At 41.8% G+C, this 17054-nt stretch overlaps 1 protein-coding gene and 1 pseudogene across 1 annotated transcript in view; one reads left to right on the top strand and one right to left on the bottom strand.

Annotated features, from left to right (window-relative positions):
- Cyp27a1 (cytochrome P450 family 27 subfamily A member 1) overlaps positions 1-17054 on the bottom strand; it is a 58664-nt gene that overhangs the window by 37365 nt on the left and 4245 nt on the right. The window lies entirely within an intron of this gene.
- Positions 12-845, top strand: LOC147829333 (exocyst complex component 6 pseudogene; annotated as a pseudogene).

Raw genomic sequence — 17054 nt, forward strand, 5'->3', positions numbered from 1 at the left:
AGTTTTTTGGTATGAACAGTTTCTTGAGGTATATATATATATATATATATATATTTTTTTTTTTTTTTTTTTTCTTTTGGTACTGGGGATCAAACTCAGGTCCTTGTGCTAGTGAGGCAGGCAGCAGAACCACTGAGCTAAATCCCCAGCCCTAATACCAAAAAACTTTATGGACTTACTACTCTTAAGGATGCTTGACATGCAGCAGAAGGAGAAATATATACAAACTTAATAAAAAACTGATGAAAACTGATCACAACTGCACAATGTCTGAGCCAGATGGAAGAGCTAGTGGTTTTTTTTAATGAATCTAATAATAATGGGTCTAATAATAAACTTTTTGAAAAGCATCTTTCAAGTGTTTACTCATTTGCCTGGGAAAATTGCTCACATGTTGGCCTCCTGGCATCTGTTAACATTTTCTGTGCAGATGCTACTAGACAGTGAGTTACAACAAATAAGCACAGTGGGCCACTGAGCAATTTAACTTAAACATCATACAGGGTGAATTGTTTGCCCCTGTGCTGGGATTCTAGTGGGGTTCCCTGCCACTAGCATTCACTCACCTCACATTACTTCTTGACCTGTTTCTGTTTGGTATCAGTCTACTTGTCTAGCTGATTATGGATAGCCAGCTTCTCCGAACCTTTGAGTGCATCCAAACACAGCCTCTTTTGGAGAAGAGGAAGGATGCTAACAAAAAGAACAATAGATTTGCTCAGGTCAAGAAGAATGACTGAGACAAACAGAAGTCGATAGAGACAGTAACAAAACAGCTAAGAAGTTTGGTGACAACACACATAGACTTCATATCACTTGCACTTAGTATCACCAAACCCTGGTGACTGAGCACTGATCTCTAACAACCATGGATCGCGACAGTAATTTGTTTACATAATTTTAAAATGCAGCACAGAGCCAGGTGTGATGGTGCACACCCATGATCCCAGTACTCAGGAGGCTGAGGCAGGAGAATCACCATGAGTTCAAGGCCAGCATGGGCTACATAGTGAGACCCTATCTCAAAAAACAACAAAAAAAAGCACAGAAAATATACTGATGAGGGCTAAACTAATAATTAGTAATAAATATCATTTGTATAGGTTTTAAATAATCAAATACTATTTTACATATGGAAAAATGTGAAAATTTTTTTCAACTTTAGTGGAAAAGGCAAACTATGATATATAAATCAAGTCAAAAATTATACATTAAACTGATTGTAAATACATTAGAAAAACTTAAGCCTCTATAAGGTTTTTTTCTATTTAACCTTGAAATTTTTTTTTAGTATATTGTTTTGGAAGGCAATTTTGTCTCATATGTGACATATGGGTATTTCACTGTCATTTTCTTGCTTAGCTTTTATTTTCACCCTAATGCAATTTAAGTAGACTAAAAATTTTAATTTTGCTCATTCTGAGGGGGAAATATACAAATCTTTAAAGCTCCCCGAAATCAAACTTAACTCAGTAAGAATGTGATTTATTTGTTCTGTTTGGTTTCACTTAATTGTTCTGAATCTGAAGAAAACGTTTTGGATTTTCTAAGGGTGCAGTGTTGTTTCTGCTCATCAGAGTTTATGTGTCTATCAATACTGCTTGTAGCCAACCCCAAACCAGATTGGTCTGATTGAGTTTGGTTCAATTTGAGAAGACAGTTAATGGAGGCTAAAGGGTGTTGTAGATTAAAGATCTCTACAAGTACAGCTGGTCCTAGAGTAGATGTGTTCTTCCTACACACAGAAATTACCACAGGCCCAGCATAGTAGTACCTGCCTGTAATCTCAATACTGGAGAGGCTGAGGCAGGAGGATTGCTGAAAGTTCAAGGCCAGCCTGAACTACATAGAGAGACCCTGTCTCAAAACACCAAAAAAAAAAAAAAAAGAGAGAGAGAGAGAGAAGGAGATAACCACAGGAATCAGGCTACTTTCTTCAAACAGCAAATTTCACTACTATATCACTATAGAAAGAGACCAAAGCAATTGATCTCTGGGGAATCTAAACCAAATGTAGTTTCCTTTGTGTAAATCAAGGAAATCTATTTATTTATTTAGGTACAGGGGATTGAACTCAGGTCCTTGCACTTGCGAGGCAGGCGACAGAACTACTGAGCTAAATCCCCAGCCCTAAGGAAATCTAAATGACAATGTAAACGTGATCCTTATTTTCTCTTCTCTGTATTTATGCTAAAAACTCCTTTTGCATCTTCAGGATTTATACTTGTAAGAAAACTATACCTAAACAAGTTTACATTTGGTGAGTCTGTGATGAAATATTAAAGGCTGAGCAAGTTGTTGAAAAAAATTTCCATCCCTAATGCTTTAAGGTGAAGCAACAAATTCTGCATATCTACATGAACAATCACAAATGACTGTCAGGTGATACTAAGCAATATTCATGTCCCCGGTCCAGGACGATGATCTCTGGAAGGCATAACTGTACCATGATCACTGGGGAAGAAAATGGGTCTAATCAACCAAAGAAAGAATATGTCAACCAAATGCAGGTGGTCTTTCTAAAACCACAGGAGGGGAGGCAGAGAGCAAGACTTCAGCAGCATTCGATTCATCTCTCACTACCCAGGGGAGAGATACTTACCCGGATGGACAGGCATCAGAGAAGCACACTCAACCAGGCTTCTCCAAGGCAGAGGTGGAATTTCCCCCCATACAATTCCATCCATTTAATTCTGCGTCTTTGAAACCAAGCAGTTCACTAATGTAGTTATGAGACAAGAGATTAGGACATGGCAAAACTGGCTGGGGAAGTAGGTGCAGCCTGTGTCTGAGATCCCAGACACATGCACAGAACAGTTCCCAAAGCCCTAAACATAGGCTTCTCACAAGAACTGGAGCAAGTTTTCAATAGAATGGCCTAGACAGTGCGACAGCCTGAAGCCAGGATCCCAGCACCACCTCTCAGGACCCGGATGTAGAAGTTCTCACGGGTTTCCCTGAGATTTGGACAGTATAAAAGATACAGATGCCAAGAAGAGCTTGCCATCCTGGCTTTCCTCGTGATAGCGCTACCCCTCCATCCTCTAGGGTATACTTTTAACTTGCTTTTTCCTCTTACTCAGCCCAAGCTCGTTCTGCAGAGCCAGTTTCTCTCTCTCTCTTCACTTTCACTTTTTCAAATAAACTTTGCCTCTGATTTTTGCTTGTTTCTTTCAATTAAAGATGAGAAGAACCTGGAATCTACCTCCAGAAAGAGAGAAGAGCAACCCAAAACCCAGTAATGTTGATTTGGTGAAGCCACTTTTAGAAGGCGTTACCAAATAACAGTTACTTATTTCTCCTCTTGATACCTGAGTCCTCAGAAGAGGGTGTGCTGGATTAAAGATCACTATGGATTGTTTGTCACCCCTCCCCTTCAAAGGTGAAGGTCTCTGTCTTCTTTAGAGACTTGGTGGGCATTATAGCTGCTTTGATGCATGAACTCCAGTGGAAATGCTGCTGGGCCCATCCATCTTCAGACCTAATCCTAACCCTAACCCCAAGAAATTGCCCACTCCTACTTTCTGTCTCTGGAACATTCACTCTTCAAGAAGCCAGAAGTGCCAGGCATAGTGGTGAACACCTGTGATTCCAGCACTTGGGAGGCTGAGGCAGGAGGATCCCCAAAAGTTCTCAGCCAGCCTGGTCTACATAGTGAGACCACCTCTCAAAAAAAAAGAAGCCAGAAGCTTGTAACAGTGGCTGTCCTAAGAGCACAATGCTATAAGGAAGTCCAAACTATAAGGAAGCTATAAGGAAGTCCAAGGGTATAGGGTGGGGGAAAACAGGGAGAGGGAGGGAGGGGGAGAGAGAGAGAGAGAGAGAGAGAGTGACTCTGAGAGATTGAGCTGTGAGCTGTTTCAGCCAAACCACCCAGGAACCAGTCATGCCACTAACAAAGTTATCTTGGCCATTCCAGCAGATGTGACAATGGCAGCCAAAAGCCAAAAGCCAGGCCTGAGGCTCAGACATATGGCTGACCTTAAGCAATCCCAGCCATCTTCAGCCATTTGAGCTGAAGCCATATATATATATATATTTTTTTTTTTTGGAGACAGGGTCTTGCTAGGTAGTTCCGGCTGGCCTCAAACTCATTATGTAGCTCAGGCTGGAATCAAACTTGTGGCAGTCCTCCTGCCTCAGCCTCCCAAGTGCTAGGATTACAGGCGTGTGGCATGATGCCTAGCTATGAAGCCACATTCTATCATGAAACAGGGATAAGTCATTTTCATGGAGCCCATTCAAATTTCTGACCCTCAAAATCATAACCCTAGCGCTTGGGCATGGTAATTTGTTATGCAGCAACAAGAAACTAGAACAAGGCATTTCTGTGTGATGGAGCATTTCGATCCCTGGGAGCACTGATCTCCTCATTAAAGAAACACATGGGCACTGCAGTCCACAGAGCTATTTCTGTGGGTTTGGCCAATGTGAGTCAGTGCCCAATAATTTGCCCATGCTGAATGTGCTGACAAAATGTATTTTCTGAACTAGAAGCACTGAGGACTGAAGGGCCAGGTTTGACCAATCTGCCCTCCTCCCTCATTGTCTCTCCTTCCTTCTATTTTAGGTCAAATAACCTAGATCAGGAAGCTGGGAAGACAAGTGTCACAAACAAGTTTACCCCAGATATAATCACCACTCCTTACTTACCTCTCCTGGCACCAAACCTGTGCCTAGCCCCAGAGAACAGAGGAGACAAAGATGTGGGCCCAGCCCTTGGGACCTCATAGCCCAAAATCTAAGCCATATAAACAGGTAATGATAAGAAAAATGACACATAAAATGACAAATAAGTGCACAGAGCACTAGGGGCCATGGAAGGAGCCCCCAGCCCAGGCTCTCCACAATAAGAACAACAGGATAGATACCATATCATCATTCTCAGGACCCACATCTTTGCAAGACAAAAGTTTTACATGCATTTACATATATATTTAACATATGTTCATATTTCCTTTCTCTATCACTTTTTTTCCATTGAACACAGTGCTTCATGCATGCTAAGCAACTGCTCTGCCACTGAGCTACAGCCCCAGACCCTCCAGCATTCTTAACATTATTTTTGTCTTTTTTTTTTTTTTGGTACCGGGGATCGAACTCAGGACCTTTCACTTTCGGGGCAGGTGGCAGCACCACTGAGCTAAATCTCCGGCTCTTAACATTATTTTTGTTAGGAAAGAGAAACATACTGGCATTTCCCTTACGTGTTACAATGCTTCCCTAAGTTGATTTTGTTTTTTGGTTTTTGGTTTTTGGTTTTGGTACTGGGGATCGAACTTGGGTCCTTGCACTTGCGAGACAGGCGGCGGAACCACTGAGCTAAATCCCCGGCCCTGATTTTGTTATTTTTATATATGATAATGCAGGGGGATGTGGTTTTCGTCGTTGTTGCTTGTTTTGTGTTTATTTGTGTCATTCTGGGGATCAAACTCAGGTACTTGTGTGTCCTAGACAAGGACTCCACGACTGAGTAACACTCCCAGCACCATGGGTTTTGGCACAGGACATCTGACTGGGCCTACACCCATTCCATTCCTCCCCTCATCTGGTAGCCACCTCTTTTGGATGGAAGGGACCCCCAACCCCAGCTTTAGGAGTGGATTAAACATTGCTACAGATTGCCCAGAGGCTGCATGAAGCTAAGCTCATTAAAGTGTGTCCATTTTGCTCCTTGATATTTCAATATTGTGATCGGTTCAAGCATAGGCAACTAACCCTGGCCAAGCTGGTCAGCCCACTTCAGCAAAAGAGCACAGCCAAAAAAACTGCAGAAAAACAAAACTGTGCATTTGATAGCTTCATCAGTTTGGTTACAGTTCAAATATGTTTTGTCCCCCAAAGGCTCCTGTGCTGGTCCCCAATGGTGGGGGGCACCTTTAAGAAGCGGAACCTTGGGAGAAGTGACTGGCTCATGATCACACTCGTGAAAGGCTTATGCAAGTCTTGCAGGAATGGATTAGTTTCTTTTTTTGAGATCAGGTGTTATAAAAGAGGAAGCCTGGCCTCTTGCTTTGTCTCTAACCATATGACCTCTCTCTTTGCAGAGAAGCCTGCTGCTTCTCTGCCATGTCGTTTGTGGGGGTTTTTTGTTTTTTTGGTACCGGGGATCGAACTCGGGTTCTTGCGCTTGCACAGCAGGCGGCGAAACCACTGAGCTAAATCCCTGGTCCTCTGCCATGTTGTGACACAGCCAAGAGGTCCTTGCCAGACACTGACACCATGCAGTCTAGACTTTGCAGCCAGCAGAATCACAAGTCTCTTTTCTCTTTAAGTCAACTAGTCTCAGATAATTTCACTGTAGCAACACAAAATGGATTAAGATACAAAACTACTACCAAGGAGTGGTGTTGTTGCTATTATGAAACCTGAAAATGTGAAAGTATTTTGGAACTGGGTAATGAGCAGAGGTTGGAAGAGTTAGGTAGGAGGAACAGATAAGGAAGGTCTGTAGTGTTGAAAATGAAGCATTGTGGACAATTCAGGTGAGGGCTCAAAAGACAAAAAGACTGGTAAGGAGCTAAAATGCCAATGGAAATGTGGGCAATATAGGCCATCCTGACAAAGTCTCAAACGGAAATGAGGAATGTCTTACTGGAAACTGGAAAATAAGCCATGCTTATTATGAAATAGCAAAGACAATAGCTGAATTGTAACCATGTCCTAGGGCTCCATGGAAGGCCAAATTTAAGGTTGATGATTTGGGGTATCTGGTGAAATAAATTTCTAAGCAAAATACAAAAATGACTTGGGTGATTTTTGGGGGGGGTACCAGGGATCGAACTCAGGACCTTGTGCTTGCAAGGCAGGTGCAGTGCCTCTGACCTAAATCCCCAGCAACTTGGGTGATTTTTAAACTGCACATGGTAATATTCAGGAGCAATGGGAATGACCTAGAGGTAGAATTTACTTTTTAAATATTTATTTATTTATTGTGGTGCTAGAGAGCAATCCAGGGCCTTGCATGTGTAATTAAAAAGAAAACAGCCACAGCTTGTTTATGTAAAGAGCCAAGGAAAAAATGTTCAAGGGTGCAGTGGATAAAAGGGAGGTGGGTGCTGTGCATCCGGACACCAGGAGAGACCAGAGCACACCCCAGAAATCACCTAAGTTGTCCCTTCTATCCTAGGCCCAGGCCCTTGGCGGGCAGAATGGTTTCAAGGAAACACTCCCACGTAGGGACTGCTGCACAGGGCCACCTGAGGCCCTTGCACTTGGCCACCCAGCCACTGCTCAAATGGACTCACATGTGGCATGTAGTCCTGCTCCAAAAGTTCCAAGCTATATGCTGTGGCAGAGTCTACATGGTGCCAGTTCTGTAGACACCCAGAATCCAAGAGCTACTGGGCATGGCATCTTCTACAAAGACTTTTTAAAAAAAAAAAAAACCCTAGGTAGCCAGGCAGAAATTTGCCATGGGGACAGAACCCACCAGAGTCTCTATTAAATGCTTAATAGAGCTACAAAAATGGAGACACAGAAAGGACCCAGAAAGGCAGGGCAACTAGTGGCATGGAACACCTCTCTGAGAAAGCTGCAGATACCTTCATGCAACCAGAAGGAGCCCTCACATGGCCTCCATCAGCAAAGCCATGGGCACAGGGCTGCCCCAGGCCCTGGCAGCTCATCCCCCGCTCCTGTGTCCACAGGGGCAGGACTTGCATTTTTAGGGATTAATTTCTGCCCTGCTGAGTTTCAGTCTTACTGGGGCCCTGTGACTCCTCTCATTTGGCCCATTCCTCCCTTTCAAGTAGGAATGTTTATTCTATCTCTGTCCTGCCACTGTGTCTTGGACATAGATCACCTGGCTTTCATTTTATAAGGTTACAGCTGGAAGGAGGTTGCCTTCGGACTTTTGAGTTGGCATTCAAACCATTTAAGACTGTTGGGACTGTTGGCATGGAATTGATGCACTGTGAGAAGGACATGAACTTTGAGGGTCACAGGCAGAATGCTGTGCTTTAGATACAGCTTATTTCTTCAAAGCTCTATGTGGTAGAAGCTTGGTCCCCAATTATTGAAAGAAATGGGGCTAGTAGAAGGAGTTTGAGTCAAGACTGCCCTAGTGAAGGGATTAACGGTGGCCTCAAAAAATAAATTAGTTCCCACAAAAGTGAGCTGTTATATCAAGAGCAAGGCTGGCCCCTTCCCAGTCTCTCTCATCCTTTCCCACCATGTAACCTCTCTCAAACACATCAGTCATGGCATATATCACAGCACAGCCAGAAGACCTGCTCCAAAGGCTGCCAGAAAGGGCTGATGGTCTCAGACTTTTAGCTTCCAAAACTGTCAGCTAAATAAAGCTCTTTCCTTAGAAAGTACCAGTCTCGGGTATAGTACTGTGTTACAGTAATCTAAAACTGATTAAGACAATCAAAGCAAATTAAGAAAAGTACACCTGAAGGAAACTCAACTATTGGAGTTTTCTATTCTATAAACCAACAGAACTGCTTTATCCTTTAGGCCAGTTTGAATGACAACCAAATGAATTCTTTCTGACCTAAGTGGATCACTGAAACACATCCTCTTCCTCAGTAGGTCTACTACCTGGGTTTTACGATGTCTGCTCTTCATTAATTCACACCAGCCACACATAGTAGGGAAATTTAATGTGTTTCCCATGCGACAGCGCAGGTTCCTTAGAGAGCTATTTGAAATTGCAGTCCTGGGCTCTCCTTTAAAAGATCACACATTCCGGGACTGGGGATTTAAGTTCAGTGGCACCATGCCTGCCTCACAAGCGCAAGGTCCTGAATTCAATCCCCAGTACCAAAAAAAAAAAAAAAAAAAAAAAGACCTCACATTCCTGCCTTTGTCCTGCTTCCTCTTCCTCCTCTTAAGGCCATCTAGAATTTCTTTGGTACTTGCTGCTGTAGAGCTAATCCTGAGCAATCTCCAGAGAAACCCTCCACCCTGCCCCAGTGGATTCACAGTTCCAGAAACTGAACAAAGAGGGGGATTCTACAGGACAAGTTTCTTGGTCTAGAGGAGCCCGGTGCATAGGGAGCAATTTCTTAACCTGGCTCTATTTGTGTAAAGTTAAGTGATTCCAGGTGGTCCTCTTCCCCTTCCTCCCCCTCGGTTAACATATAACAGAGCAACTACTGCATCCTGTGTGAGTCTGCAACTATGCTATCTTGCACAATTTTTTTTTTTTTGGTACCGGGGATCGAACTCTGGTCCTTGTGCTTTCAAGGCAGGTGGCAGAACCACTGAGCTAAATCCCTGGCCCTATCTTTACTAGCTTGTAAACAAAAGAGCCCCACCTGTGTGATACTTTGTTTTAACTAAACTATGTAAAACTGTCCCCACTCCCACTGACTTAGCAAAGTTCTGCTCCTCTGAAGTTCTGCTTGTGGTTCCCCTCTCCCTGAGCCCTTCCTAAATAAAAGAGCCCTTAAAAGGACCCTGCAAACTGCCTTTCCTTTGTCCAGAGGTTTTTTGTTTTGTTTTCTCTTTTGGTACTGGGATCGAGGCAGCGAAACCACTGAGCTGAATCACCGGCCCTGTTCAGAGTTTTTAGAGGCCTGAACCTGCTCTGGATCAGCCAGCTTATAATAAAAGATTCCATTTAATTCAGAGTGTGGCACATCTCTGTAGTTCCATCTCGCCTGGCCCCATTACATATTAGAGGCCTCAGCGAGATGGCCACAGTGGGTGGATTGGCCTCACTGTGGTCCCTCCCCTGTGTGGCAGCAACTATAGGGGAGGCACCCTCTGAGACTTCCAGGGCCCCGTAGTCTCACTGCCAACACTGAGGGGACTGCAGAGATGCCTGAGACACCCTCCAAATTCTCCGGAGTCCATCTGGTCTAGTGTGAAGGTAAGGATCCTCCTGGTTCTGGTGAGAAACAGTCCTTGACAAAGGCATTCCCGGGGGCCCCTCCTAAGGTCAGGATGCTGACTAAGGTGGCCCTCTGGTCTGGTCTGGTGTGGTCTGGTCTGGCTGCAAGTCAGCCAATCTGAAAAATCTCCCCTGGGGATGGGTTTAAAATGTTTTAGCTTCTAAATGAATAAATAAATGATAACAGACACTGTAAACTATAGACTGTTCCATCCATGTCTCACAACAAAGAGGGGAAATGCTCTCCCCTCAGTTATGAGATCTAAGTGAGGTCATATTGCGATTCCTTGGACGAGTCTAAAAAATGGCCATGAGGGTGCTGTTGCGATGAGATAAATACACCCCAAAGCCTGGATGGTCCTTAAAGAGGCTGAGAGGCCCAAGGCCAGTCAGTGGACTGACTGAGTGGTTCCTCCCACAGAAGTACACCCCTCCCTTTGTCTCTCGACATCAAGGGTGTACCACATAAACACTAGGGGATTTTCTCTATGTCCGGATGACCCCATTGTCCCCAAATGCTCGGACCTGTCTTCTTTCTCTAAATTGCGGCTGATCTCTTGCAGCTGGGACTCCCCCTCCCACAACTGCTTTCCTGCCCGATGCTCATTAGTGACAGGTCTTCTCTTCTTTCTAAAGATCTTTGCTGACTCCATCAGGCTGGGAATTCCCACTCTATTCTCAGGTCTCTCTTATTCTCCCTCTGAATGCCCTTTCTGTGTCCCTTCTTTTACCTTGTCTTCCAGCCCTACATGGTTTCATCAGGGCCCTGTTGTTTTCCTCCCAGGTCATTGTCATCTTCCTCTAATTGGGCCTATCCAGATTTTGGCTCAAAAGCCCTTTCTTCCCAGTACCAGCCCCTCTCCCTCTCCCTCCTCGACCTGTGCAGGCCCGAGTGGCACCAAGCAACCACAGTCCAGTTTTAAGCTCAATACAGGGCCACAGAGGGGATGAAAAATGGCCACCCCTTTTCCCTGCATCCTGGCCTCTAGGGGATAAACGGCTCCGGCGCATACTAGCCAGTCTCCTGAGACTTGGTTGCCCACACCCTCCGTGCTACACCGGAGAAAGAAAGGGATCCCGGGTGCCAGGAAAAAAAGGGATCTGCAGACATAATTTCTCTGGCCCTCTCCATCCCTCTATCCCTCTACCTGTGTCTTTCCCAGGGGATCTTAAAAATTTTTTTCCTGGAAAAAAAAAAGCCAAGTTTGGTGGCTGCTGGCTTCCCAGTGGGGCAGCTCTTCTGCCGCCAGCTTGGGAGGCTCAACGGTCTGAGGCCCGAGCTGCTGCTGCTGGCCCCCTGGCTGCCTGTGCCTGGGAGACCTCTGCAGTCCTCCCAGGCCTCAAGGAGCGAGAGGCAGGCTCAGGGGATTGTGTGCCCCGATCCCAGTGACTGTCGGCTGAGGTGAGCCTAGTTGCTATAACGATAAAAAAACACTTAAAATTTTAACAGCTAAAACAGGTTACAAAAAGTTTATAATAGGGGCTGGGGATTTAGCTCAGTGGTTCTGCCGCCTGCCTCACAAGCACAAGGACCCGAGTTCGATCCCTGGTACCAAAAAAAAAAACAACAACAATAACAAAAGGTTTATAATAAATAAGATAAAAGGTAAATATTTTAAAAGGCTACAAAGTAAAACAGATAAAACTTTTGACATAAAAAGTTTGTATATGTTTGTCTTGTTAAAAAGATAGAGAGATAGACAAGACCAAAAGGCCTACATACATAAAAAACATATACAAAAATAATTGTCAAAAAATATGTTTGCTTGCTGGTTCCAAGTTTGTTATAAAGGGGTTACATTTATAGGCATAAAGTGCTTTTATTCCCTTTAATTCTAATTACAAGAGATCAGTTAATTGACCTGTAAAAGTTTTGACTAGTCTTAGTTAAAAGAGATGTTATAATTCAAATTGGCCAAATATATTTGAATGCACTCTAGTTTTATAAATTGTCTTATATGTTTGTCTATCTTATAATAGATAAATGTTATTAAAGACATGCCTTTCTTTTCTCCCAGGTTGCTAACTGATCAAAATGACATCAAAGATTAATTTTTATTGTAATACATATTGCTGTCTACATTCAATAACTTAATATATATATACTTGTTGGTTACAGATAATTTGTTAATTGTTACAATCTGGTTTTTACTGGTTAAAAAAGACAGTTATTTCTGGTCTTTGTTCACTAAAGAGAGCCCCTATAATCTTCATAGCCTTATAAAAAAACATACTCCCATAAACATTGCTCAAATATGTTATTATAAAATGTTTATATTGAAAAAAGTGTTTATATTGGTTATCATCAAAGGGTTAAGTTCTAAATATGTTATTGTGATATGTTTATATTGGTCATCTTCCAAAACAAAATTTTTGGTAAAAAAACAAAACAAGGTGTTTTTAAAAGATCCTTCTGGTACCACACTACACTATAGGACATAAGGTTTCATATAATTGTAATAATTATTATTGCTACTTTTCTGGTATACAAAATATATTCATGTCTTCTGACTGTACATGTCTTCTAACATTTTGTTTATGATAATAAATTCCTTATGATCCAGGAATTTGCCTTTCTCTTGCGTTCCAGCTACTTATGATAAGATATACATATCAAGCCAACATGAGATAATCAAATAATAATATTTCTTAAAACTTATATAATGGATATGTTATGTGTCACCATACTTGAGATCCTCAGGCACTGAGCAGTCCAAATGATGTCACAAGTTAAAATTAAGAGCTAAGGGCTGGGGATTTAGCTCAGTGGTTCTGCCACCTGCCTCACAAGCCCAAGGACCCAAGTTCAATCCCCAGTACCAAAATAATAATAATAATAAAATAAAACAAAATTAAGAGCTAATGTCCATGAAAAACCAACAGCCAACATCATAATAAATGGTCAAAAACTGAAAACTTTCACACTAAATCAGGAACAAGACAAGGATGTCCACTATCACCACTTCTGTTCAATATAGTTCTGGAAACAGCCACAGCAATTAGAAAAGAGAAAGAAATAAAAGGAATAAAGACAGGAAAGGAAGACGTTAAACTGTCATTACTTGCTGATGATATGATACTTTACATAGAAGAGCCAAAAAACTCTGCCAAAAGACTTCTAGACAATTGACAGATTCAGTAGAATAGCTGGATACAAGGTCAACACTCAAAAAACAATAGCCTTCTTATACACAAATAGCAGACTCACTGAGAGAGAAATTAAGTAAACAATTCCTTTTACAATAGCATCCAAAAAAATGAAATATCTAGGAATCAATCTAACAAAGGAAGCAAAAGACCTCTACACTGAAAACTACAGCACTCTGAAAAAAGAGATCGAAGAGGATATAAGAAAATGGAAAGACATCCCTTGTTCCTGGGTGTGGGAAAATGTAGGATTTAGTTATTAATTGTAAGAAGCTTCTGAAATGAGAAAATTAAGCAATTCTCTGTGAATGTCCTCAACTCTAGGATTTAGTTACTAATTGTAAGAAACTTGTTAATTGAAAGAACTAAGTAAATGTCTCAGAGAACTTCCTCGGGCCTGTTTGCTATAAGGATTGCAGAAAGCCTTAAAAGATGTTGTAAAAGTTCATAGGAAGTAAACATGTTTTCCTAAGCTCTCTTAGTAACCATTGTCCGGGGTCAGAGAATCGCGGCCCTGTGACTCTACAGATGGAGGGAAAAATTGTGGGCTTGATTTCTGCAGAAATCGCCCTGCTTTCTTTGAACATCTGATAGAGGAGGGCTGCGATATACTCTTAGATGTACGGCTCTGGTGAACAGAGACACGAGATGTGTAAACTTGCCTGTGGCTTTATGAGTTACTTCTTAACCTTTAAGACTAAGATAAATGTTACAATGCTATAATGATAAACAAAGGCCAGAGACATGCAAGAATGTCACAAATGTTCTTCTGAGAAAACAAAGAATAATGATGTCAGAATTGCCTGTCGAAAATGTATAAAACCTGACTGCTAGACCCAATCTGGGTCGAAACAGAGAACAGTGACCTGAAGAATAAAGTGCTGTTTCGTCCCCCAGCTGTCTCCTTTTCTTTCTTTAAAGGTTGGTGCTCTCCGGGGTCTCCGGTTTCCCTCTAGAGAAACCAACGAAACCTGGGTAGGAAGAACCAATATAGTGAAAATGGCCATACTTCCAAAACTACTATATAGATTTAATGCAATGCCGATTCAAAGTCCAACAATATACTTCACAGAACTAGAGAAAACAATCCAAAAATTCATTTGGAACCAGAAGAGACCTAAAATAGCAAAAGCAATTCTAGGCAACAAAGACATGGCTGAGGGTATCACAATCCCCAACTTGAAAGTATACTACAAAGCTACTGTGATAAAAACATCATGGTACTGTCAAAGAAACAGACCTGAGGATCAGTGGAATAGATTAGAAGATCCAGAAACAATTCCAGACATACTCAGCCACCTCATCTTTGACAAAGGAGCCAACCACCCTCATTGGAGGAAAGATAGCCTATTTAATAAATGGTGTTGGAAAAACTGGATTTCAACCTGCCAAAGATTAAAACTAGACCCATATCTATCACCATACACTAAACTAAGATTGAAGTGGATTAAAGATCTAAATATTAAAACAGAAATACTAAACTTGCTGGAAGATAAGTTAGGTAGAACTCTTGAAGACATTGGCATAGGAAAAGACCTTATGAACAAAATATCAGTAGCACGGGAACTAGCACAAAGAATCAACAACTGGGATCTCATCTTACTAAAAAGCTTCTGCACTGCAAGAGAAACCACCAACAGAGCTAAGAGACAACCTACAATGTGAGGAAAAAATTTTAGCAGCTGTATCTCAGACAAAGGACTACTATCTAGAATATATAAAGAACTGAAAAAAATCAGGCCCCCAAATTTAAAGACCCAATTCAAAAATGGGCGTCTGAAATGAACAGACATTTCTCAGACAAAGAAGTAAAAGCAGCAAATAAACATATGAAAAAATGTTCAACATCACTGGTCATTCAAGAGATGCAGATGAAAACACTGAGATTCCTCCTCACTCCAGAAAGAATGGCTGCTATCAAGAAATCATCCAATAACAAATGCTGGCAGGGGTGTGGGGAGAAAGGAACCCTTCTCCATTGTTGGCGGGGGTGCAGATTTGTGCAACCACTGTGGAAATCAGTATGGAGATACCTCAAAGAGCTAGGACTTGAAGTCCAATTTGACCCAGCTATTTCCCTGCTGGGTATCTTCCCCAAAGAATTAAAAGAATCATACCACAGCGATATATGTGCACCCATGTTTATAGCGGCACAGTTTGTAATAGCTAAAGCTTGGAAACAGCCCAAGTACCCATCAACAAGAGACTGGATAAAGATGTATAAAATGGAGTACTACTCAGCCATAAAGAATGAGAAACTAGAGACATTTACAGCTAAATGGATGCACACTGAGGCCATACTCTTAAGTGAAATAAATAGGACACACATGAAAATAACAGTTTCTCTAGTGTAAGAAATTGAAAGTGTAAATAAGGATTAAAATGAATAATTGATAATTTGAAATAGGAAGAAAAGGTCCAAAGGGGAAGGGAAAGTGGGAGGGGTAGGGGAAAGGAAAGAAGGGAAAGGAAAAATTATGAGAAAAGAAAAAAATGGAAACAAAGTCTTTGTAAATAGGGAAAGGTGAAGGGGGTGAAGGGTGCACAGGTAATGGGGAAAAAATAAGAACCAAGATACATCATGTACAGGTACAAGCACCCAATGATAAATGTAAACATATTGTATACCTAAAATGTACCAATAAAAGAATTTAAGCAAAAAAATAAAAAAATTAAGAGCTAAACGTTATAAACTTCTAAGATACATTTATAGGCTGTGTCACCTTTAGATGACATACTATTCAAAGATGACAAGGGTTTTTCTATGTGATATTTAATGATTTACAATCATACAGAGGTGTTTGACTAAAAGCTACTCCACGCTAAGATGGTCATTAAATGTGTTACAAAGGTAATGTCATTATGATTATCATACTAAAATACTATGTGTGGCTCTGTTAACATTCTACAGAGATTCAACTACTAAGACAATCATGGCTGATAAAAATACCAGTCCTTAACTATACTTTATATTTCCAAAATGTTTAATGTCCAACAAAATTATAAAAGCAACCTTCTCTTCTGAGTGGTCAATAACTAAAGTTTAGAGACCAAAACTAAAAGATAACTGGGCTAAAAAAAACCCCAATATTTCAGCCCTGGCCCCTCAAGGTTGACAAAGATCTTGGCAGCGGCTATCAAAAGAAATCCAACTCTAAAAAGCCCAAAAGACAGATGCCTGAAAACCAGAAAGACACCTGCCATTAGGTAACAGTCAATGTGTCTACTACAAACAAAAGAACACCAAAAACATAAATGCCCCCATAGACCCTCTGCCAAGATACTGTCCCTCCACACTTCCAAAAAAAAATATTCAGACGGGGTAGGGGGGGAGCCTTCTCTCTTGACCCAGGGAGCCCATGATAAATGCTAAAGTAGGGGACCAACTGGTTTGCTTCCTAACGGACAGTGGCGCTGAGAGGTCAGTAATGTTAAACCACCACCTGGACAAGCTTTCTTCATCATCTATTCCCATCCAGGGAGCCACAGGAACAGTACAAAACTTCCCGCTCACAAACAAACAAACAAACAATAAGCTTGAGACCAATACAAGTTAGTCACCCTTTTCTAGTGGATACTGGACTGCCCAATCCCCTTGCTGGGACAAGACCTCCTTCATAAGCTAAGCCCCACTATCTCCTTCACTCCAACCGAGGCTCAGATGTCACTCTTCTTAACCACTGCTCTATCCAAAAAATATCTCCACTTAAAAAAAGAGAGCCCAGGGGCCAGAGATTTAGCTCAGTAGCACCACGCCTGCCTCGCAAGCACAAGGTCCGGAGTTTGATCCCTGGTACCAAAAAACAAAACCAAAAATAAAAAACAGAGAGAGAGCCCCCCCAAAAAAATCCTCAAGGGCTTATTAGCTCCGAGCTGAGTTCCCAAAGGTGTAAACAAAAACCAATCCACCGTGTTTGGCTAAACTCTTGTCAACGGCCATGCCTGTGCTAGTTTGACAATATCCCATCTCTCAAAAAGCCAGATAGGGGATAGCCCCTCACATCAAGAGGTTGCTAGACTTTAAAATATTGACTCCCTATCAGTCTCCATAAAACACTTCATT

This window comes from Heterocephalus glaber, unplaced genomic scaffold (genome assembly GCF_053883595.1).
Source record: "Heterocephalus glaber isolate CG9 unplaced genomic scaffold, H.glaber_assembly_v1.0 deba00000621, whole genome shotgun sequence".
Lineage (NCBI taxonomy): Eukaryota > Metazoa > Chordata > Mammalia > Rodentia > Bathyergidae > Heterocephalus > Heterocephalus glaber.